This window comes from Aotus nancymaae, unplaced genomic scaffold (genome assembly GCF_030222135.1).
Source record: "Aotus nancymaae isolate 86718 unplaced genomic scaffold, 86718_ANA_hifiasm-v0.15.2.pri h1tg000033l, whole genome shotgun sequence".
Lineage (NCBI taxonomy): Eukaryota > Metazoa > Chordata > Mammalia > Primates > Aotidae > Aotus > Aotus nancymaae.
In genome coordinates, this window is record NW_026988447.1 from 63,711,013 (window position 1) to 63,736,344 (window position 25,332).

Consider the following 25,332-nt stretch of genomic DNA (forward strand, 5'->3'; position numbering starts at 1 on the left):
ATCCCCAGGAAGTGGAAAGTCCCAGAGACACAAGTTCTGTCTACTTTTGTATCTTTAACTCTAGCCCAGGGACTGCTGTAGAATAAGCATTTGATAAATGGTTGTTAAAGGAATGAAATAACATAAAGGATAAGATGGATTTAAATTTCTAAATTATGGGATTCCTTTATGTTTTGAAATTTTGTCAGCCTTAAATCATGATCATTATGCAAACATCTGATGGGTAATTCTTGATTTATAAGCTCTAGTCTTTGTAGAAGTGTGTTTTCCTGTGAGTTTTCGAAGTGCTGTATTATAGTTTCTGCCCAGTAACCAGCATGCAGAAGCGTAACTGGCATAAGTGGCCTTCCCATGGGGAGTGCTTGGCTTTTAATGGATCATTGTCACAAGGTGTATAGGTTGATTTCCTCAAAGGTGAGTGTGTTTCTTTCTCAGGAAGACTGGTGATGATACGAAGTTGGAGGGAGAGCTGTTTGACAAGCATGTGGAAGGCCCTTATTAGTCTTCACAGTGTGCAAATTCAAATGAATAGAAATGCATAAGATTAGGAATTAGAACAGGATTAAAACATACTGTACACCCAGATAGGTGATGACTTACTGTATATATACCAATAAAAAATCTTCAGGCCCAGCACAAGTACAGGCTGCTCATGAGTCAGCTCTCCTGATGGTATGTCTGCATGGTGAATGTTTTTAGAAAAGCTCAGTACTGGAATCCACACCAACAGAGTGGCAGTATAGTAAGGCACTTGCTCTTAGTCCCATCCTTACAGAAGATCACTGAAGCTGCACTACCCCAGATGTGGTTATATGGCTTCTGATTAAAGAAGGCCAGCTGAGGCTTTCCATTGTTTTTTTTGTTCTGAACCAATATTTCTAGTCTCTCAGATGGGCCAGGATATACTCTGTCTCACTAACACAGAAGTACTTTAATTTCAAGGAGTAAGACTAGGGAAACTATAGTTTCCTACATTAAAAAAAAATCATTGTTAGTTCTGTTGATTGGCATTCAGCAACTAGCGGGGAATCTCTATTGCCCTTGCCTCTGGTCAGAATTCTTCCTAAGTACTCTGTCTCATTCCACATGCCCTTCCAGAAATGGATGTGTTAAATTTTGGAGTATATTTTATAAAAAAGTCCCCAAGATGATTAAAGAACTTTATTCAGTCTGAACAAAAAAGGGTGAGTGGTGATTTAACTACAGTCTTTGAATATTAGAAAGTCTCTTTCTGTATTGGATCATACTCAGATGTTGTTCATCACTCCGGTCAACTAAAGAAGAGAAAATATTTGGAAGCATCAGAGAATTAGGTGATGTAAAAAAATTTTAACCAGTTAGGGGCATTTAACATGGGGATGGTTTATGGGAATCTTCTGAATGGAGAGAATAAATGATTCTCACTTGTTTTTGTTGTAAATGTGAACTTTGTGTGCTGAAGAATAGTCTGAACCTTAAATTATGGCTTTTGAAGCTGGAAGCAACCTTGGAAATAAATCTAATTTTCTCTCTGGCTCAGAACCCTCTATTTGCTGGGGAGAAGGATTGGGGGATATAGGGGAAACCTTTTAACTCTTATATTTGCTCATGCCTAAATTTAGGCATAACAAATTAGACTCCTAGAATTGGAAGGTTTATCAGAATTCTAGCTCGGGCCATCCCTAATGTGGAACTCCCTGTCCAGGGTCTCTGATGGATGGAACCCTCCCCTGCATGAACACATCTAGTGAGAGGCAGCTCTTTATTCCATCGACCTCTTGCTCCATCCTGGACAACTCTGCTTTCAAGAAATATTTTCTTATGTTTGATTACAATCTGATGCTTTGAATATACATTGCTTGTTATTAGCATTACCCTACAGAATTACATAGAATGAGCCTTATCTGTTTGTCTCCAGAGAACTCATTTGATATTAAAAACAGCCTTCTTGGTTTTTGTTTTTTGAGACAGTCTCACTGTTACCCAGGCTGGAGTGCAGTGGCACAATCTTGGCTCACTGCAGTCTCTGACTCCTGGGTTCAAACGGTTGTGCCTCAGCCTCCTAAGTAGTTGGGACTACAGGCATGTACCACGCCTGGCTAATTTTTTTTTGTATTTTTAGTAGAGATGGTGTTTCACCATGTCGGTCAAGCTGATCTCTGGGATTACAGGCGTGAGCCACCACACCCGGCCAGCTTTCTTGTTCTTCAGTCTTACTCCTCATACAACATGTTTTTTCTGTTGTTGTTTGTTTTGTGTTTTTTTTGAAATGAAGTTTCACCCTTGTTGTCCAGGCTGGAGTGCAATGGCACGATCTCGGCTCATTGCAGCCTTTGCCTCCTGGGTTCAATCGATTCTCCTGCCTCAGCTTCCATAGTAGCTGGGATTACAGGTACCTGCCACCACACCCGGCTAATTTTTTTACATTTTTAGTAGAGATGGGGTTTCACCATGTTGACCAGGCTGGTCTTGAACTTCCGACCTCAGGTGATCCACCTGCCTCAGTCTCCCAAAGGGCTGGGATTACAGGCATGAGCCACCATGCCCAGCTGGTTTCTAAGTCCTTATCCATTCTAGGAGCCTACCTTTAAATCCAAGTCAGGCTATAGGTGTCCCTTGAAGATGGAGAAGTGAACAAAGGTTGATCTTGACTGACTTCTTCTGTGGACCCTCCAGCACCTTGCGCTTGGTTCCTTGGTAACTCTTGCTTGCCCTCCTGTGCCCTCATGCCAACTTGGAACTCAAAAGTCTTTCATAGGTGGGCTCAGTTTAGCATCCTGTGATACCCCTTGGGAGGGTGAGGATTGCCGCAGTCGTGTTGCTCTTAGTTCTCAAGCCTTTTCCATTGAAATTCTCTTGTTATTCTTTCCCAGAACTTCTGCAATTTCAAGTTGTCAAATGCCTAATCTGCTCTATAAGTAAAACCTAGATAGCAGATGCGTTTTAACAGCAACTTTTTAAAGGTATTGCTTTCACTTTTCATTTGTAATACGGGATGAAAGCACGGCAGCACGTGGTGGTGGTGGGGCTGCTGAGAGACAGGCCATGCCCTTTGGTTTACTTTTCAAATCATGCCACAAAGGCAGCTAGCTCAGCACCTCATTTGACCAGAGCCATACCTGCCTCTTCTGCTTGCTTTCACTTGTGCCTAATCTTTGAAGGTCGTCTGTTCTTAAGGCTGTTGAATTTGGCAAATGTAGTGAATTCAATTGTAATTTGATAACCAGTTTAAGTTTCACTGAGATCTGAAGGAGACCAGTGGCTTCTAACGATGGTGTCACAGCACATTGTTGTGTTACACTCAGCTGTGAGGTATTAACAGCTACTGATCACAACCTACGGAAGTTTACAAATAACTTATTTTAAGATACCTATGTATAAGTGAGAGTGGATTCAAGTTTAACCCTGGATGCTACTTTCACTTGCATTCTGACATGAAGGGATGGAGCTGCAACTCTCCATGCTGGGCATTTGTGCAATTTACAGTCTGCTTGATCTTACTGATAAAGTCTTTAATCACAGTGGAAATTGCATATGTATGTATTTCCCTGAACTTTTTTTTAATGGTGGTTCATTAGAATCTGGATTTGCTTGTCCTAGTGTTTCGTACAAGTGAATGCAATATCATGTATATCTCTGGGGAAAAGAAAGGCCGAGACGTGTGATGGGAGACTGGCTTTGCTAACCAGGTCTGTAAATTGAATAGATCTTGAAACATTTATGTAGGCACATTTGGGGTGACTTCAAAGTGCTTTATGAAGTCTTCTCTCCCCACACATCTCCAGGGACTTACCATGCCTGAAATTTCATGATTATTTAAGATAAGAGTGGCCTTTTTGATAGGCATTTCAAAAGTAACTGATCTCTAAAACATAATTTACTGAATTGACTAATTTAAATTTTTTTTCCTTCTGGATAATGTTGAATCTAGGAAAAAAATTCTGTTATTCAGGAGTTTTGAGAGTGAATTTTCATGCTTCTTTTAAAATCTATATGCTATACCTCTTTGAAAGTGTCACTCAGTTTTACATATGTTCCCACTTCACATATGATAGAATCTCCTGCTTGGTAAGTAGATTATTTGGTCGAGTGGAAAATGGCTGTTAAAAAGATACTGCCTTTATTTATTAAGCCATCCATTTGCCCATCCACCTTTCCATTCTGCCCACATATGTGTCAGAATTTTAGTGCCCACTGCATGTGGGGCTCTGCACTATGTTCTTGGGGCCTAACGTGAAGTAGAGAATCTGAAGGTACAGACTGTCTGGTGTGAGAAGCAAAAAGCAATCACGGTATAAGTTGTGCTTGCTTTAATAGCAGAAGGTGCTACATCCTATGTGGGAATGCAGAAAAGGGAGTGATAAGCTACCCCCTTATATTGTGTTCTCATTTTTTTGCAAAAATAAATTTAATCAATATTAATTTGTGAGAGGTATAGTATATATTGCCATGTGTTATGACTTTGAGCTTGCTTTAAAATGAAGATGGATGCCTGTTTTTGCCTAACATGATATTCTGTATTATCAGAGACAAGAGGCAGACCATTCATTCACTCGTTTTTCAAAACACGGAATGCCATTCTGTGCCTAGTGCTATACAAGGCACGGGAGATTCAGTGTCAGTAAATCTTTGCTTTCCACTTAACAAGGGACGCTTTTAGTTATAGATTGTCTTCCTATCAAGTATGAATTTTAGCAGTCATTAAATTAGTTTGATAATATGAGAAAAAAATGAAGATGGAGGCCAGGTGCAGTGGCTCATGCCTGTAATTCCAGTACTTGGGAAGGCTGAGGTGGGAGGATAGCTTGAACCCAGGAGGTTGAGCTGTAGTGAGCCATGATCATGCCATTACATCCATTCCTGGGTAACAGTATGAGACCCTGCCTCAAAAAAAAAAAAAATAAGGCACTATGTTTGGAATTCTGTAGCTATTATAACTCACTTGTAAAGCAGGGTATATGAGAATTCTGTAGCTATTATAACTGTAGCTATTGTAACCAAAAAAAAAAAAAGATGGCACTATGTTTGGAATTCTGTAGCTATTATAACTCACTTGTAAGCAGGGTATATAAGAATCATAGACTGTTGAAGATAGAAGAGGCCTGAGAAGTAAGCTAGTTAATATCTTTCAAAAAGAAAAGATATTTCTGTTAGATGGTTAACAAGCCACACTCCCTTCTTCCTCCCTCCACATATTTCCAGTGATGGGGAGACAGCATCACAGTGTGGAAAGAGCATGGGTTTATAGCTAAACAAAACCTGGATTTAAATCCTCTGTCCTCCATATGACAACTGTGTATCCATGGGCAAGTCATGTAACCATCTTGAACCCAATTTTCTTATTAAAATTTGGAAACGATAATACAGACTTTTCAAGGTTGTTGTAACAATGAGAAGAAGATTGTGTAAAATGTCTAGCCTTAGTGCCTGCACAGAAAGTGCTCCTTATATATGTTAGATATTGTAATGTTGCTGCTGGACAGCTCCTTTGAAAAACATGCTTTTTTCTTCTAGAAATGATTTTCATTAAAGTAATACACTTCTTCACCTCCTGTCCACTGTCAAATCCATTGTTTGGATTTTGTTAGAGACATTGAAGTATATTTGAAATCTTTGTAAGTTTTTTCTACTTTGCAAGTTAAAGGGCTAATTCCTTGGCAACAGAATGACTTGGGAGTCAATTTCTTCGTTGTTGGAGATTAGTCTCCTAACTGTCAGCTGTCTCACAAATACACATTTTTAATCCCTAGAGTATGTGAGAAAAGATGGCCTGGAATAAACATTTTTTTGTTTTGTTTTTGAGACAGTCTCTCACTCTGTCACCTAGGCTGGAGTTCAGTGGTGTGATCTCAGCTTACTGCAACCTCTTACTATACAATGGTACAGTCCTTTGCGTTGGTGGGGTGTGGGAGGTGGGGCTACCATTCCATGACACAGATTGGCAGTGGCTGTCCAATGGCTGTTCTGTGATATTTGACATGGTGTCACCTCATTCTTGAAAGGTTGTCCTCATTGGCTTTCCTGAATTTCTTTCTTCTCTGACTTGTTTGCTATCTCATCTTGACTGAATCCTAAATGTTGATGTTCCCTTATCCCTTTACGCCTTCCTCTAGGCAGTCTCATATCCTCACACTTACAGGATTGATTACTGCCTATAGGCTGATCACGGACACATCTGTATTTGCAACCTAGACTTTTTTCTTGAGCTGTTTCTCTAACCCTATATGCAACACTTGCTGTGGATGGGTTGTTGCAAATATAGTTGGGTGTTTGTTCTCCTGTGTTTCCTATGCTTGGTGATGTCACCACCATCCATCCAGTCAATTAAACATGGCCCTCAGGTCAGTTTTTTTTAAATACCCCAAACCCAATGCTACAGGAGCCTTCCAACATCAGTGTCTCTGCTTTCAACCTTTTCCTCTTGCATACGTACATTTTGTCACATTGTTACTAGAATTATTTTTCTAAAATGAACATTTGATTATGCCAATACCTATTTGATGGTTGATCCCATTTTTTGCAGGAACTCTGTATATTATAGAATTTGACTCTATCACATGAATTCTGAAAATACTTACAATATAGAATATATCACATTGTACTGAACTTATTTTAAGTCTCCAATTTATTTGAATATAAATTTTTGAGAGCTGAGAGAACATTTTTTGTTTATATGTGTATTCTGAATGTTTATCTGTGTTTGGTATATAATAAAAGTTAATTGAGCTGAAGGACTTAAAAATCCGAAGCACGCCTGTGCCTTTCATTTGCTTTGCCTCTGCATGGAACACTTTTAGTCTGTCTGCCTCTCCTGTGTGAAACTCCCTGAAACCCTTGCCAGCTGTCTGTGCTGCTGCTTGTCCCTTCTGTGCACAATGGATCACAAACGTTTGCAAACTGTTTCTTCATTAACTGAGAAATCTCTGAGGGGAAGGGTCTCATCCACTTGATCTCCCCAGTGCTTAGCGCAATGCCTGGCACATTACTCTTCGTTTGTTTTGTTTTACAATAAACAAATTGACTGGAGAAACTAATTTCTGTTTATTACACAAGAATAATGAAGCAAAGTACTTCCTCTCCTCCCGACCCATGTCATGCTTTAGCTACAGTTGAATTACTTTCTCTCATACTTTGAACTTTCCCCTCATCTTTCCGAGAGCATTTTCATGTGATGAACTTATAAGCCGGGTCTCCTTCACTCTAGATTGTGTAATTTTTATTTGTAAACACAAAATTGAAAGTAATATCGCAGTTTGATTTAATCTTCCTAACCTCTGATTCTAGCCTTTTTAGACTTAAAAAAGAATCTGGATACTTAAATTTTTAAAAAATTATTTGTTCCAGTTTGCACCATTAGTATATTTGTCTAGGCCTTTACCCAAACCTGGCTACTAAATTAATTTTTGGAGCCAGTCATTTTGGGTGAGCGTATTCACAGATTGTTTTGATTCTGCATGTGTGACATGGGAAAAATTCCCCTGGGTTAATACGCTGTGGCTTCTTTAGAAAAGGGAGGTGCACGAGCAATTGTTGTCCTTGATGTCTCTCTTACCTAGTTGGTATATTTTTCTGTAGCTGTATTTCGGAACGATAACTTTTTAAACAATGACGAGTTGTTTTTGCCTACCTTGAGCTTTAATCTTTTGTGATTTCAGAGAATGGTGGAAATGAGTTTTCTAAGGATAATCATTAGAGAATTTGTACATTTATTTTTGGCGTATGTTTTGTAATATATTATTTCATGCTTATATTTGAAGAGAACACTGTTAATTTGTAGGTGAGTTTGCTTCTCCATAGGATCTTGCTCAAAAAGAAAAGAACAAGTAATCAAGTGTCTTGATATTTTTTGAACTTTCAATTCTAAAAAATTTTATTGACATTAATACCCATGCCTTGCATGTATATTATCTCATTTTGAGTACCTTATGCAAAGTTTCCTAGTGAGTAAGTGGTGAATCAGGTATTTGGACTCCAAGTTTTGACTCAGATCCTGGGCTTTTACCACCATAATGCTAATTTGAGGGCAAGATGAGGCCACATATGTAACATAGTGTCAGTGAATTGACAGAAAATACTTGTTATTAGGGATTTGATTTTATATAAAATATTGTTGCTACTGGAAATCATTTTGGCTGAACATCTGTGGCCTTTTCTGTGGGAAAAAAATGTAGTACTTTTTGTGGGGCAAATATTTTTGTCTTCTTTGTAGAGGTATGCAGTTGAGGCCCACAACCATGGGACTGGACTATAAACTACACTTATTACACCTTATTATGGTGTTACAACACAGACGATCCCAAACATAAAAAGAAGTCCCAGCTATGAGATCCATAAAGAAGTCATTTTAATTGGACCTTAAGTTTTTCCCCTAGGTTAAGACTATGAAAAAAATGTAGTGCTAGTTATTGTGCACTGTTAACCTTTTTTGTAGACTTTGCTTTTTTATACAGGCGTATTTTGGAGATGTTGTGGGTTTGGTTCTAGACTACCACAATAGAGCAAATATTAGAAGAGAGCAAGTCACACAATTTTTTTGATTTCGCAATGCATATAAAAGTTATGTTTACACTTTACTGTACTCTGTTAAGTGTGCAATAGCATGTCTAAAAAAGTGTACATACTTCAGTTAAAAAAACACGTAATTGTCATGCTAATTATCATCTGAGCCTTCAGTGTCCTGGGGTGGTTGTTGCTTTATCAGCTAAGTTTATATGGTATGTGAAATCCTTTGAGTTGGTTCGCAAAGAAAGTAGTTTTTTAGATTCTGAAGAAACTACTTTCTTTGCTCATCCTTGAGAAGCGACTCCTTAATCTATTAAAATTTTATCATGGGATTGCAGCAAGTCAGTCCTGTCTTCAGGATTCACTTTTAATTCTAGTTGTCTTGATATTTCTGCCACATGTGCAGGTACTCCCTCCACTGAAGCCTTAAATTCCTCAAAGTCAGTTTCTTTCAAACCTCTGTCAATGTGGATATTTTGACCTCTTTCATGAATCACGAACGTTCTTAATGGCATCTAGAGTGGTGAATCCTTCCCAGAAGATTTTCAATGTACTTTGTCCAGATTCTTTAGAGGAATCACTATGTATGGCAGTGATAGTCTTGTAAGATGTATTTATTAAATAGTAAGAGTTGAAAGTTGAAATTACTCCTTGATCCATGGACTGCAGAATGGATGCTGTGTATAAGATCAGAGCTCTTGGGTGACTAGTTGCATTGCAAAGAGCAGTAGTAATTTGAAAGGAATCTTTTTTTTTTTTCCCCTGAGCAGTAAATCTCAATCTCAGCAGAGGGCTTAAAATATTTGGGAAACAATGCTGCAAACAGATGTGCTGTTATCCAGGCTTTGTCGTTCCACTTATAGAACACAGGCAGAGTAGATTTAGCGTAAGTCTTCAGGGCTTTAGGATTTTCAGGATGGTAAATGAGCATTGGCCTCAACTTACGTTACCAGCTGCATTAGCCCCTAAAAACAGAGTCAGCCTGCCCTTTGAAATTTTGAAGCCAAGAATTGACTTCCCCTCTCTAGCTGTGAAAATCGTAGGTGACATCTTCTTCCAACAGAAGACTGTTCTATCTCTATTGAAAATTTGTTGTTGAGTATAGCCACCTTCATTAACGATCTTAGCTAGATCTTCTGGGTAACTTGCTATAGCTTCTACATCAAAATTTGCTGTTGCACTTTTATGTTGTGGAGATAGCTTTTTGCCTTAAACCTCATGAACCAACTTCTGCTAATTTCCAACGTTTCCTCTGCAGCTTCCTCACCTCTCTCAGCCTTCATAGAATTGAAGAGAGTTAGGGTCTTGCTGCTCATTAGGTGTTGGCTTAAGAGAATGTTGTCATTGGTTTGATCTTCTATCTGGACCACAAAAAGTTTTCTTATATTGGCATTAGGCTCTTTTGCTTTCTTATCATTTGTGTGTTCACTGGATAGCACCTTTAATTTCTTTCAAGAACTTTTTTTTGCATTCACAACTTGGCTGTTTGGCATAAGAGGCCTAGCTTTGTGCCTGTCTCCACTTTCAATATGCCTTGCTCGAGAATTTTAATCATTTCTACCTTTTGATTTAAAGTGAAAGATGTGTGACTTTTCACTTGAACACTTAGAGACCATTGTAAAGTTATTAAGTGGCCTCATTTTCAGTATTACTTTGTCTCAGAGAATAGGGAGGCCCAAGGAGAGGGAGAGAGATAGGGGAGTGACGGGTGAGCAGAGCAGTCAGAGTGTATTTTTTTATTTTTTAGATTTGCGGTTTTATATGGGTGTGGCTCAAGGTGCTCCGAAATAATTTCAATAGTAACATACAAAACCATGGATCACAGATTGCCATAACATATAATAATTATGAAGAAGTTTGAAATATTATGAGAATTACCAAAATATCTCACAGAGACATGAAACGAGCACGTGCTGACAGAAAAATGGCACTGCTAGACTTGGTAGACTTGCTTGTGACAGAATTGCCATAAATCTTCAATTTGTAAAAAATGCAGTACCTGCAAAATGCAGTGAAGCAAAGCACAGTAAAATGAGGTATGCCTGTATTCATTTTCATATTTTTGTTGCTGAAGCAAATAAAGGAAGCCACACATAGCTAAAGTGAAAGCCACTTCAAGGAGATGTCACATGAAACATTTTGAGGAGGGAGTTATGTGGTTTCACTGTAACATTTGGATGCACATGTGAATTGTTTTGAGATCAGAATTTTTCATTTACTACTTTTAACTATTCCTGTACTATGATGAATGTTTAGGGCTAGCCTAGTTACACACTTACTAAATTGTTTGAAAGAAAAAATGGTAATTGAGAATTTTAATGTTTCTCTTGAGGCAGATGATTGGAGAAATTTGTTTGTTCTTGGGATTGCTAAACATATTTTGAATCCAACTGAACCTCGTTTAATTTACTTTGAGAAATTCTGTGGTTGAGGTAGTTGCAGGTCATAGCTTTAGGCGTAAGGGAAGATTTAGCACCCTGTACAGATTACCTGCATCTGTAAATTCAGGGAGCTCCAGTTTCACACTGAGGCCTCTTAACATCTCTTGCTTTGTGGTGAATACCTCTGCATGTGGGAAAATTTCTTCCTGTTGGAATCAGCTTGGGTTCATATTTTCTTCTTCTTCCTTTTTTTCCCTTGTGATATTTTTGTGAACCCTGAACTTCAAATGTTATTATTTATTTTTTTTTTGGTTGTTGTTTATGAAAAGTGTTCATTATCATGTAGATGAAAAATTTGAATAACCGTCATACAACTAAAGTGTTTTGTTGACAGTTCTTGTTTTGTTAATATACATTTATTGAAATGTAAGAGTTTTGATGGCCTGATAAAACAAAATATACAACTTTCCTGCTATGTGTGTTTATTTCAATTCTGAAGCCAGACCTCGCCTGAAATAAGCTCTGCTTTATAAGGAAATTGATGCTGCGTTATGATTATGCCCAATATTTATTGCGCACATACAGCTGATTTGAATGTTATAAGTATAGGAAAAATATCAGGTAAGTCTGTATTGAAATAGGAATGCCAAAGTAAGATAACCAATGACTCAGCATTCTAGTGGTAGCGTGTGTGAACCAAGTGAGAAGACACGTAAGACACGTGCTTGGAGTTTCTGTTTGTCTTTTTTGTTCTACAAATGTGGATTTAATTTGTGTCTTACAAGTGATATTTTAAAGTAGAAGATTAGGAGAGCTCTTCTTTTGGGAATTCCCCTAGTAAATACAACTTCTAAGTTCACTTCCCTATTTTTGTTCTTTCTTGAGCTAATGAGAGAATTTAACATATTTGTAGTAGATTCCAGGTTTTAGAATTTTTTTCTGATAAAAGAGAGGCAAACTGGAGTCCCATTCAGTCACAGTATTTGATTAGAATTCAATTGTCATGGACAGAAGTAAGATTCTTCTCCATATTCTTAAAAATGGAAATTTGCATAAATTATTTTCTGTACATTCACTATTTTAATTAGTTATTTACCTTTCATTTTTATGCTAAGCTGTATATTGTGACCACATGGAAGAAAGTCTACCCCTTTCCTTCTTTACAAGATTTCCTACTATGAGATTTTGTGAGTGATTTGGCTTATTTCAAGAATGATGTAATTATCACCAATAATGTATATTTTTAAATGATTTTGTAGTTATGCCTCAGATAATAAAGATACTACCTGTTACTATTTGAACTTCTGTCCTGTGAAGAGCTAGCACCAGAAGGGATCTTTTGCTTTTGATTATTTAGCCTATATTTAAGAGGTTCCTTTTCTCTTGAATTGTTGTCCCCAGCTACCTGTTCAGAGATGTTCGTGAATGAAGGGAGTGATGTTACTTGTAGACCAGAGAATGGTATAGGAGCTAGAAGTGGTGTTTGTCTATAGGCTACCCTTACTTGATTTATATTGTCATGTAAGAAACATTTTGATGCATTTATTTCAGGACATGGCATTTTGGAGACTTCATTAAATGCTACCTGTTGCTATTTCTGATAGAATCTGGTCTAGAATGTTACAAGGCAGTAGAAAACGCTGAAATGGCAAGAAGATGACACTCTTCAGTCTTTACAGATTCACCTGTTTCAGTTTTAGAACCACTTTACCATTCTTTTTGCTTCTCTTAAAATCAGAGCTATTTGGATTAAAATTAAATTTATCTTTATGACGTGACCTACTTGGAGTCAGTTATTTTTACTAATACTGTTTCTTTTAATCCCTAAGGTAATCCTGTGAGGAGGTTAATATGTAAATCTGTTCTGAAGTCTGTGAATCAAAGATGATAAATAATTTTCTCATGATCAGAGAGCTAGTAAGTGATCAAGCTGGAATTAAAAACCAGAACATTTAAAAATTATTTTGAAAAACTGTCAAGTATATTTAGAAGCTAGGAGGACAGTTAACCCCCATATACCTAGTCCATAGATTACTTATGGAGATTTTATTACATTTCTTTTATTCCTCCTTCTTCTTTTGGAGACAGAGGCTTGCTCTGTTGCACAGTCCGGAGTGCATTGGTGCAATCTCAGCTCACTGTAACCTCTGCCTCCCGGGTTCAAGCAGTCCTCCTGCTTCAGCCTTCTGAGTAGCTGGGACTACAGGCGCAGGCCACCCCACCTGGCTAATGTTTGTATTTATATTACAGACAGAGTTTTGCCATGTTGGCCAGGCTGGTATCAAACTCCTGACCTCAAGTGATCTGCCTGCCTTGGCCTCCCAAAGTGCTAGGATTACTGTTCTTTTTTCTTTGCCAAAGTATTTTAAAGTAGATCACAGACATCATGTTAATAAATGCACACGTTTTAACTGTGGGGCTAGCGTTTAGAATTCTGTACCTAATCGTTTAAGGTATGAAAGAGCATGACACAATATAAAGACTGTGAACAGTAGAAGCCATATTTTTCTAGAACACTAGGTATATATCTGCTTTCAGTTTTCTTGATATGGTTAGTCGTCATTTGCTACTCATTTGTTAAAAAAAAATTAATGCAATAACTAATATTTATTGAGTACTGACTCTGGATTAGGAGCAGTCCCTCATGCTTTATCCACATTAACTCACTCAGTTCACAGTAGCCCTGTGCTCTCTAATCATTTATTATGCGTTCCAGTTGCTTGTCAAAAATAGTTACTTCTTTTACATAAAAATGAAATATTCCACATTGCCTTGACTTGTGATACCTTTTCCATTCCATCTCACCTTTAGTAATTATGATAATTTGTTGAGGAAGGTATAGAATGGTGTTGCTCAAGAGCGTGGTCCACAGAACAGCAGCATCAACATTGCCCAGAAACATGATAGAAGTACAGAATCTCAGGCCCTACCTTTTGAATCGGAATCTGCATTTTAGCTTAGGTCTGTAGGTGATTTATATACGTATTAAAGTTTGAGAAGGTTTAGGTTGCATTTAAACTGCCTTGCATTTAAACTGGCTGCACATTACAATCACTTGGGAAACTTTTAAAGCCACCACTGCCCAGCACTGCCCTTGTACAATTAAATTAGACTGTCTAGGTAAGCCCGCAGCATCTTTTTACTTTCCTCTTCACCTCCCTTTAAAAAGTAGATTCTCTAAATGAGACCCTAGCACTGTTGTTTTTTTTCAAGTATCCCATGTGATTCTTAAGTTTGACCAGGCTTTAACAAGTACTGGTTTTATAGGAGTAGATATCTTTGTGTTCTGTTCCAGCTTCTTAACCCTGAACAGAACATTTCAACTTGTAAATCATATATTGAAAATGATGCCAAATGACAATCAAAGATAGAAGAAATTCTGGGCTTATATTTACTTAGTCTTTTTGGTGTCGATAATTGGCTCCTCATGACATAAAAAATAATTTCCTTTTTTGTGAGACTGAACTCCTTCATTGTTTTTATCCTCCTTGGCACTAGGGAATGAAAATGCCGCCAAAATTTGTCTTTTTTATGTTCCATTTTTTCCTCAGGTGAAGAGTTATTCTGAGGGAGGCAGGGAGATATGGAATACCAAATGGACAAAAACTGGACCAAGAGTTAAATAAATTCACATCATTACACTGGATAGGATTCTAAGCACTTAAATTTTTGTTTTTAAATTTTCTTCAGTTTGTATATGGCTGATTGATTTTCTTTAAGTTAGTGAATTTAGTTCCAGGCACATACTTTGTTCATTTAGCTGCATTTAGTGAGGAATGAAGTAGCAAAAAGGAACTGGAACAGTGGGGAGAAATGGAGTTTCTATGTGCTCCTTGCCCTTAGTTGCATATGGTGGAGTGGTTTGGAGCTAAGCTACCTGCATTGACTCCTGGCTCTGCTGCTTATTCGTTATGTTGTGGTAAGCCAGTTAATTATGTGCCTCCGTTTCCTTTCTTCTTTCCTTTCTTCCTTTCCCTCCTTCCCTTCCTTCCCTTTCTTTCCTTTCCTTGTCTGTCTCTCCTTCCCTCCTTCCCTCCCTCCCTCCCTTCCTTCCTTCCTTTTTCTGTCTTACTGTGTCACACAGGCTTGAGTGCAGTGGTACCATTTTGTAATACTGGGGTTCAGGGGTTCAGGGTGCCCTCAGCTCCCCTGAGAGGACGTTTCTCCAGGTTTGGTCTCCTGCCCTCTCGAGGGGACCACTGTGCAGTACGCAGTAAATGTGGGACTCAAAAGTGTTTGTAGAAAGTGATTTATTTAAAGAGAGTGAGAAACAGGAGAAGGAGAGAGAAAGAAATAGCTAACTCACACTGAGAGAATCCAGAAAGATGGAATCCAGGAGAGGAAAGCAGCTTCCACACTGAGTGGAAGGGAACAGAGAGAGATGGAGTTTAGGAGGGGAAGACAGGCTTCCATGAGAGAGTGTGGAAGGAAACTCCAGAGGGGAAATCCAGGAGAGAGAAAAACAGCTTCCATGAAGGGAGTGTTTGTGGAAGGGAGTCCAAACATGGAGTCTGATGGGGTGTGGAAGAAGGGGACACTTAACCTGGGAGGAACCCCCACCTTCTCTAACACCCCAAGCCAATGAAAGGAGTTCCTTAGAACTTCTGCTGGAGTGACTGACCCTTAGTTTCTTCCTGAGTCTGCAAAATATAAACATAAACTGTTAAATCTCCTGGATGGAGAGAGATGGGGTGGGGAGGGGTGGGCATGGCACTAGGAAATTCTTGCCCTTAAAACTACGCCCCCTTGTGAACCTGAAGAGAGAACACCTTCCCTCAATCTCACCGCAACTTCCACCTTCCAGCTTGAAGTGATTGTTGTCCATCAGTCTTCCAAGTAGCTGGGATTACAGGCGTGCACCACACCCAGCTAATTTATGTATTATTAGTAGAGACCAGGTTTCACCTTCTTGGCCAGTCTGACCTTGAATTCCTGACCTCAAGTGATCTGCCCACCTTGGCCTCCCAAAGTGCTGGGATTACAGGTGTGAGCCATCATGCCCGGCCTTGTGCCTCTGTTTTCTTGTCATTAAAACATAGTAATAATAGCAGCTACCTATAGAATTGTTATGAGGATTAAATGAATTAATATATACATACAGCAGTTAGAAGAATGTTAGACATATAATAAGTGCTGTATAAGTATTTGCAGATATAATTACTGTTATTAAATATTCCATACCTCAAAAAGAAAAGGTGGCTTATATATGAAAGCATAGACTCTTAACCTAATGGTTCTAACATCTCAGAGATTCTTTACATTAAAATAGAATTTTTAATCTGGGAAATTGGATCCCTGATTTGAGCATGAACACTAGGCGTTCAGACATATATTCTGACTCCATTTACTCCTCATTACATTGGGTAAGTGGAATAATCAGTTCATCCTTGCCTGAAGAGGGAGCAAGTGACACTCATCACACATACACGATTAACCTTAGCTCGTTGATGTATTTTAGATTCCTTCCATAAGAGTCACTGAAGAAATTCAAATTTTAGTCTTTAAAATAATTGTCTTCCCCAAAGCCCTATAGTATCACAGTTTAGTATTTTTAAAGCAATTCATTAGACTAATAGTATTTTATAGTTTGGCTTTATTTGAGGAACAGCTAAAGGTATTCAGTTCAAGCATGGAGGAAATGGAGCAGGCAGGGCGGAGGGCAAGCAAGGGGGGACTGGAGCAGTAAGGGATACTGGAGCTGTCACATGTGGCCCTTCGAGGGGCCCTAAAGACTGCACGTTAGCCCGGCGCCTTTATTTCCCGAAAGATAAAGTGGCTGAAGTGTGAAGATTTGAGTATTCTAATGAGAAACACATGCTCTATTTTTACTTATTTTAATGCTTTTCTCATTAAATACATTGATACATATATACACACATATATATTCTGAATGTAGCAAAAACAATGACGTTAAGTATTACTCTACAATAAGATATTTCCGTGTCTATTTTTATGTCTCTTCAAAGTTGTGATATTAACTAAATATATTACCTCTTTATCATAGTTGTCTTAGTTCATTCAGGCTACTATAACAAAAATACTGTAAACTGGATGGCTTGTAAACAAAAATTTATTTCTCATAGTTCCTGTGGTTGCAAAGGCTGTATCGTTAGATCAAGATGTCAGTAGATGCCAGGTGTGGGGCCTCATCCCTTTAATCCCAGCTCTTTGGGAGGCTCGGGGAGACAGATCACCTGAGGTCAGGAGTTTGAGACCAGCCTGGCCAACATGGTGAAACCCAGTCTGTACTAAAAAATATAAAAATTAGCCAGTTTAGTGCACACCAATAATCCCAGCTACTTGGGAGGCTAAATCACAAGAATCGCTTGAATCTGGGAGGCAGAAGTTGCAGTGAGCTAAGATTGCGCCACTGCACTCCAGCCTGAGTGACAGAGTGGGACACTTTCTCAAAAAAAAAAAAAAAAAAGTCAGTAGATTTAGTGGTGTTTGGTGAGAGCCTACTTTCTAGCTGTGTTTTAAGGGCACTTCCTAATCTCATTCATGATGGTCTGGCCTCATGACCTACTCATACCCTAAAAGGCTGTATCTCCTAATGCCATCATCTTGGAGGTTAGGATTTCAACATATGAATTTCGTGGAGACATAAACATTTAGACCGTAGCAATAGTGATTTTCATGCATTTTGGAATAGACTGTGGTATCTATTTTTCATGGGCAATATTAGGCATGTTTTTGTTGGCATAGAAAAAATTGCTATGTGAAGAGATTGACTATTATTTATTTAACATTTAACCAGAAAGCTTAAATATGTTCAAAAGAGCTCATTTGACAAGAGTTCTGTGGCAGAAGTGTTAAAGGACAAATGAAACAAGGATTTCTTATTCTTAATTGGAGTTGAGGGACAGGGCCAACCTTCTGTAGGGAAAGTGACTATAAATGGTCTTTGCAGTGAAGAATCCTCTGTTGCAACAGCCACCTTTTTGGTCGGCTTGTTTTTCCTCTTCACAGAGTACTGCTATTAAAAACACCTTTCTCTTGGCACTTGAGCTCTACCATTTGACTCTTCAGATTTTTCTTGTTTCTGCACAAAATTTTACTGCTCTTATTTTTGAACCTTTGTGCAGCCGTAGTACCAAGCTCTTTGCCTTTTTCTTCATTTGTTATTCCCATCTTGGAGGCTTATTCACTGGTACTTGGTATGCTTGGAAGGGTTCCCTTATTTTATGCCAGATGACAACAACAAATGAATCCTGCTCCCTAGTCCTTTTATAGATAGATTTTGGGGGAAGAAAATTTCAAGGAAAAATTAAAAACAAAAATGTTATTGTCATTACTGAAGATGGAATGACATTTATTCTCATCTGATAGAGGGGGTCTCTGCTAATATTTTTTAAGCCTTTAGGGCAAGGATTACTTTTCCTTGTTTTAGTGATGTAATATTGTCTGCTAAAGCAATACCCAACACTGAAATGCTCTTTTTTTTTGAGACGGAGTTTCACTCTTGCTACCCAGGCTGGAGTGCAATGGCACGATCTCGGCTCACCGCAACCTCCGCCTCCTGGGTTCAGGCAATTCTCCTGCCTCAGCCTCCTGAGTAGCTGGGATTACAGGCACGCACCACCGTGCCCAGCTAATTTTTTGTATTTTTAGTAGAGACGGGGTTACACCATATTGACCCGGATGGTCTCGATCTCTTGACCTCGTGATCCACCCGCCTCGGCCTCCCAAAGTGCTGGGATTACATGAAATGCTCTTTTGTTTCTTCAAATATATGTGGTTTCTGAACTTTATCTGTTTTTTAAATAATGTAGTTCTATAAGTCAGCTATACCAAAGGACTTCTGTTTTTACTAATTATTATGGGTTAGTTTATATAAAATAAACATATATGGACATATTTATTTCTGTAGATCTGCTCTCCTTGAGTTTGTTTATAAGTATTATATCTGTAAAGTGTAGGTGAGGAAATGGAATCACAGTTTTCAATCTCACAGATGACTGGTGGACATAGAAGCCCAAATCATGTCTTAGGATAGAAAATAGCGTAAATCCCACCAAAAATACTTTGTCTTGTAAGTGAAAGTGCAAGGGTTATATTTGACTCAAACACACAAACATCAGTGTTTTTCTTCTCTTTACCTCTTTGTGATGCTTTCCTCTTAGATGGCTTCACTGTCCTGTAGTCATTTTTTTATGTTGGAGCAAAGATATGCACCCTGTAGACCCAGACTTAACTTGGATCTCAGAAAAATATCTGAGATCTTTTCACAAAGACCTCAGAATAAGCCTGACATGATATCCATCACAATCATATAATCTCTCCCAAAGATTCTGAATGGATCATATGCCTACTTTTGGATCAGGCAATGTGTCCAGGTTTGTCAGGCCAGCCCCTTTACCAGGTAGTGACAGCTTAATTATACATGAAAAGATTGCCTGTTTAACTCAAGTTAAGAATAATAGAATAGCTGTGAGTATGTCATGTTTTAGGCAAGGTTTTTAGCCTGAAACATTGTTCCTTTCTATATGAAGGTTGTTTCTTTCTAAGAACCATGACCAATCACCTGGCATCCAAGCCCCTCTTCCACTGGAGGAAACATTGACATGTTAAGTCTGTATAGATATGTGTATACACACACACATTCATATATACATACATATGAGTGGTTTTGTGTATGTGTTTACCATTTAAGCTATGCCATGGCTGTGCTGATCCATTTTGAAAATACCTTCCTTTAGTATGTAATATTGTTTTAGTAACAGCATAATATGCAAGTAAACAATTTTAATTGATTACATTTTAGGTTAGTTGTTTTTGGGTAGCTTATAGGGAATGCCTTCCTAATGCTAATGCCTAATCTCAAATATAAACTTAAAATCACAGTTTTGGATAGGCTCCTTGTGGAATTAAAAAAACAATCACTACACATTATATGTGTGTGTGCGCACATGTGTGAATTCGTAGTTGTTTCTGTAAGACAGAATAATATGACCTGATGCTCTTCTTAGAGTTATGTTCCTTGCTAATATTTTGGCTTGTTGTCCCTCTGTTCACTGACACCTATGGAAATTGGGGATTGGGTAGAGGAAATTGAGGTATACATAGTATCTTATACATTCAAAATGATCCTAGAAAGCAGGTGTTATCTTTATTTGAGATGAAATTAAGGTAAATGTACGTGACTTAGTCTGCTTAATAGTACATGATACCACAAAGCCAGTTGTACTTAAGAGTTTTTACTGGGTCTGCTCTATCACTCTTAGTATGCTGTTTATTTTGTATTTAAAATAAGATTCTTGATATAAGTTTATTCCTTGGATATTTAAAGCTTTCATCAATTGATATAATTGCTCTTCTGTTCTGAAACCTCTTCTAAATATCCCTGAATAAATTCTTATCTTATTTTTTTTTTCTTTTGTGTTGGAGTTTTGCTCTTGTTGCCCAGGCTGGAGTGAAATGGCACAATATCGGCTCATGGCATCCTCTGCCTCCCAGGTTCAAGCAATTCTCCTGCCTCAGCCTCCCGAGTAGCTGGGATTGCAGGGATGCATCACCACACCCAGTTAATTTTGTATTTTTAATAGAGATAAAGTTTCTCCATGTTGGGCATGCTGGTCTCAAACTCGCAACCTCAGGTGATCTGCCCGCCTTGGCCTCCCAAAGTGCTGGAATTACAGGCGAGAGCCAGCACGCGTGGTCCTTATCTCAATTTTTTTTTAAACTGATTTGTGAGATTTCTTTTTCTCGATTAACCTGATTCTTATTGAAAGGAATGAACCACGTCTGTGGAAGTACTGTGAATTTCATATCATTTAATCTACTGCCCATTTGAAATTGATGATTTAGTTGTAAAGAAGTATTTTTAGTTTGCTTTAACATGGCTTGTGATGTGAAAGTTTTGGGTACTCTTGAATAAAATTAGATTATAGAACTTGTAGTTCTAAAAATTTATTTAAATTATTGAATCCTAAACATAGTGTGAGTGAACCTTAAATGGGGCACTTCCACTAATTAGTAGCCTTTCCATGGAGCCATGCCACAAATCACTAGGTTAGAATATAACTTAGTCATTTTGTAAAAGCATACTAAGAGTTTTTAAAAGTAATAATGTGATTTATCTTTCATTCTTTTTGGGGGTATACATTACCGAAGGAATATCAGGTAACTATTCTGTTCTTCCTTTTTAAAGCTAGCTTTTTTTTCCCCCAATATGGTGTAACTCAGAATTCTTCACTTTTAAGAGTGCCGTAGCTTTTAATAAATTTTCTAAGTGGCTGCCTGCTTTTAAAATAATATTTGTCTTCATTATGTTCTCATTCATTGCTAATTTAATTTTTAAAAATAACTTTCATTGAGAGACTGCTTGCCCAGCAGAAATGGAGCTAGCCTACATTGCGAAGTGCAAACCTGTATAAAATAATTTAAGAATATAGAGAGTTTGAAAGAAGTGAGAATCTCCAAGCCAGTGTCATTGCACATTTCTTAGATTCCAGATCCCTTTGTACAAAGTTAAATGTGAGTGGTAATGCATAATGGACAGAACTTTGAGCTGTTAGAATTCTCTTGATACCAGGTTTAATGTTTGTATTAAAAACAGAATGCTGGCTATCAAGTTAGACTGAAGCATAAGGTTTTGGACCCCAACTTTTAGAACTTACCAATCAGAATCTCTTTCTTAGGTACAAATGAAAACTTTAATGACTCTTATTGGAAGACATTGATTATATTGTTTTTCTTAGTATCTACTGCATACTTTTATGCTTGTACTATATAGTGGATATACAAACAGAGCAGTTATCACAATACTACCCATATATGCAATTCTAAAAATATAACAATACTTCATGATTCATAGGTTAATGTTTTAAGATTGGTTAGGTGGTAAGTATGATGCCTATCAATTTGTCTGAAATCTAAGCACATCATTAATGAAGCCCGGTTTGCTTACCACTTCTGTGATTTCATTATAAAATATTCCATTATTCAAGGAAAAATACACATTTCTTTGTGTTTCCTTTCATGGGAAAGTCATTTGTACTTTCTAAAAGGAATTTAATAGCTGAAGTTCCTTTTAAGTATGCTGTAAACTCAGTTTAAAAGGAATAATTTACTCGGTGCTGGGGTTTGGGGTTTTCTGGGGCTAGGCCTTTTATGAACAGATGTTAGTAGATCATTTCAATAGTGAACTTTTTTTAATCATTCTGTGGCTTAAATTTTTTCTAAATATTTCTTAAAAAATAAAATTCCAATGTTTGAAAGCATGTATGCGAACATGCTATCATTTTGAATGGGCAATTTATATTCCCAAATTGTTTTGATATGTTATTTTAAAAACATTTGATATATTATTTCTCACTTCTCTACTGGCAGAACTTACTTTTACCTAAACCAATTCCCTGTAGTCTAACCATGGAAAAAGATTAGTATTTGTAAAACAAATCCCACCTGATTTTGTCTGACAGAAACATTAATTCTTCATAATATAAATGTTGCAAATAGTTTCCTGAAATGTAAAACCACATTTGCTTATTTGATTGCTTATAATGAGATGACTCTAATGGGGTATTATATCTTTCCTAAGAAATAACTCTGGATACGTCAGCCTCAATTATCTCTGATTTGCTTGAAAAATTTGATTATATATTATGAATAAATTGGAGAATATATGCAAATTCTTGTGGCAGATTCACCTAGTTGCCTCCAAATACTAATTTTTACCTTGCACTTTAGTGATAACACAACTCTGATTTTACCTCAACACATTGCCACCCAGCCAGAAAACCCGCATTTTGTAGCTTCCTTTGTAGTCTTGTGAATCTGTGTGATAAGTTCTTTTCCTGGGCAGATGTTGAAGTGTTGAGTGTTACTTTTGAGATGTATTCTTAAAAGAGAAGGGTATCATATTTCTTTCCTGATTTTTCTCATCCTGCTTCCTACAACACAGAATTGATGGCTGGAGCTCTGGCAGCCATTTTAGACCTTGGGGATGCGTCACACTAGGCAAGATTGTCCGGCCAGCCTTATTTTGTTGTTTTGTTTTGTTTTGGGCTTTCAGCAGCCCAAAGCGGTGGTTTTCAGTTTCTGTCTCTAGTGATAAGCAGAAAAGAGGGATGAGGAAGGGGCTGTACTGCCCAACCAGAAACCGAAACTACGAACCCATGACTGTATTCTCTCCCTTGGACACCGTTGCATGGAGTAGTCTGAGTCCTTGATGACTTTGTGGAATTGCAGTACTGTAGGCTAGATTACCCACTTTGACTTAAATTTCTGTGAGAGAGAACCAAACGTCTATCTTACTGAAGTCACTGTTATTTTGGGTTTGTCATATGCAGCTGAATTTAATTCTAGCAGATACCATTCTCAGTGAATAGGACCTTTCTTCTATGTTTTATTGGCTTTATTCTTTTGGGCATATCTCTGCTCTTGAATGTCAGTGAATAATGAATGTGCATAGGGCAAAGACATGAGTCTGACTTCGAAGTTTACTAATTATGTGATCTTGGGCAAGTTATTTTACCTCATGGAGCCTCAATTTACTTTTTTATAAAACTGGGGTTGTAGTGTGTCTTAGTTCATTTGGGTTGCTCTAAGAAAATGCCTTAGATTAGATGGTTTTATAAAGAACAACAGTTTTATTTCTCACAGTTCTGGAGGCTGTGAAGTCAGGGTGCCAGCATGGTCATATTCTGATGAGAGCCCACTTCCTTCACAGGTGTGTGTCTTCTCATTGTAACTTCACATGGTGGGAGGAGTGAACAAGCTTTCTTGGGCCTCTTTTTTAAGGCATGAATTCCATATGGGAGGACTCAACCCTCATGACCCAATCACGTCCCAAAGGCCCTACCTCTTAATATGATCAGATTGAGGATTAAGTTTCAACATTTGAATTCTGCAGGGAGCACAGATATTCAGACCATAGCATAGTCATAGTATTTGCTAAAGATTATGGTTGAATAAAATATAAATACTTGGCTCTAGGTACAGCACATATTCGGCTCAGAATTCACATTTGTTACTACCTATGTTTTCTTTATATTGAAGTACCTGAGATCATGTCAAACGATACTTTCCTTTAAAGGTATAGAGGAAATAAAGGAGCCAGAAAATGGAACATGTTAAGGATTTTGGCAGAAAAAGAAGTGAGGAAAACTTATTCAAGATAAGGGAATCTCCACCAAAGAACAGCCATAGAAGCCTAGATCAAAAGGTGATTGTAATAATGCAACACAGTTTGAAATGAAAATTGAGTTCTTAGAGCCTAATATTTATGTTTTAAGGCTATTTAGTTTCAGAGCCTTGCAGTATACAGGGAACCAGATGTTAAGATTTCTGTAAGTAGGACTGCCATATTTAATGAAAAAATATAAAATCAAGAGCTAGTTGTTTCTAATCATGTTTTGAAAAAATACAAATGAAATATGTTCTTCTGCACAGTGATTTTTATAAAAGGAGAAATGAAGAAGCAGTTACTCTTATAATGAAGGTAACCATTCAGATAATTTGAAGAAACAGAGGAATTTTTATACTTTGTTTCCATTTTTTTTCTGTAGTTCAACTGAAAAAAAACCATCAAAAATGTATCATAGGGATCATTTTTATTTTCTTAAAAATATATTGGTAGATATTTTTATTAAATTGTTGAAGATCAGTTGTAGTGAGAGGTATTGCCATTTTTGATAGTTTTTACAGCAGCGCAAAAAGCAGTTTGAGTATTACCATTTTGAAAATTAAATCTTTTGGTAACTTGATTAGTAACATCTTAATTGAAATTTGATAAATTAGAAGCCCATCTGCAGAACTGATTCTTTAAAATTAATATATGTTGAAATATCTTCAGTAATGTTGCCAGTACAAGTGTTGGATAGTGTATTGCAAACACGTTTTTGCAAATTTCTGATTCCTTTTAGTTTCTGGATTGCCTCCCAGTTTTAGACATAGGGTAGGTGATGAAATTTTGGACATTAAATGCATTTGTAAGTTGCAAATGCATTCTGTTTTCTTTTAAAATTATTTGACAGACTCTCACTGGTGTTTGTTGTACAGTAACAATTGTACCTTCTAGTGTTTGCCCCTAACTGAAGTGCTTAGAAGAGAAGAACTTTTGGGATCAGTCCCCCCCATTTTCCCATATGTTCACTAGTCAGCTGGGGTTGACATTTAATTATTTCAGCCTTTATATTCACAACCACTTAAAAGTTTAATAGAGTTTTAAAAAATCCAAACAATGTGTATCTTATATAATTTTATTTTTATTTAATATTCTGTTACTAAAAAAGCCAGGGTAGCCATTTGCTTATAATAAATCATGCCTTCTTTTAGGAATTTTTAAAGTCATTTTAATGGGACTCCTAAGTTGACAAGTGTGCAGTCTGAATTACCCTTAGACTCTGAAAATGCTTCAGATTTAAAATACTACCAACCAACATGGAGTCCTTATCTTCCCACTTGTTCTGCAGAGGCTAGTTGGGAAAACTAGGGACAGGCTGTTCTCTTGCAATTCAAAACAACA

General features: G+C 37.5%; 1 protein-coding gene across 2 annotated transcripts in view; it reads left to right on the top strand.

Moving 5' to 3' along the window:
- PPP3CA (protein phosphatase 3 catalytic subunit alpha) overlaps positions 1-25,332 on the top strand; it is a 317,276-nt gene that overhangs the window by 9,045 nt on the left and 282,899 nt on the right. The window lies entirely within an intron of this gene.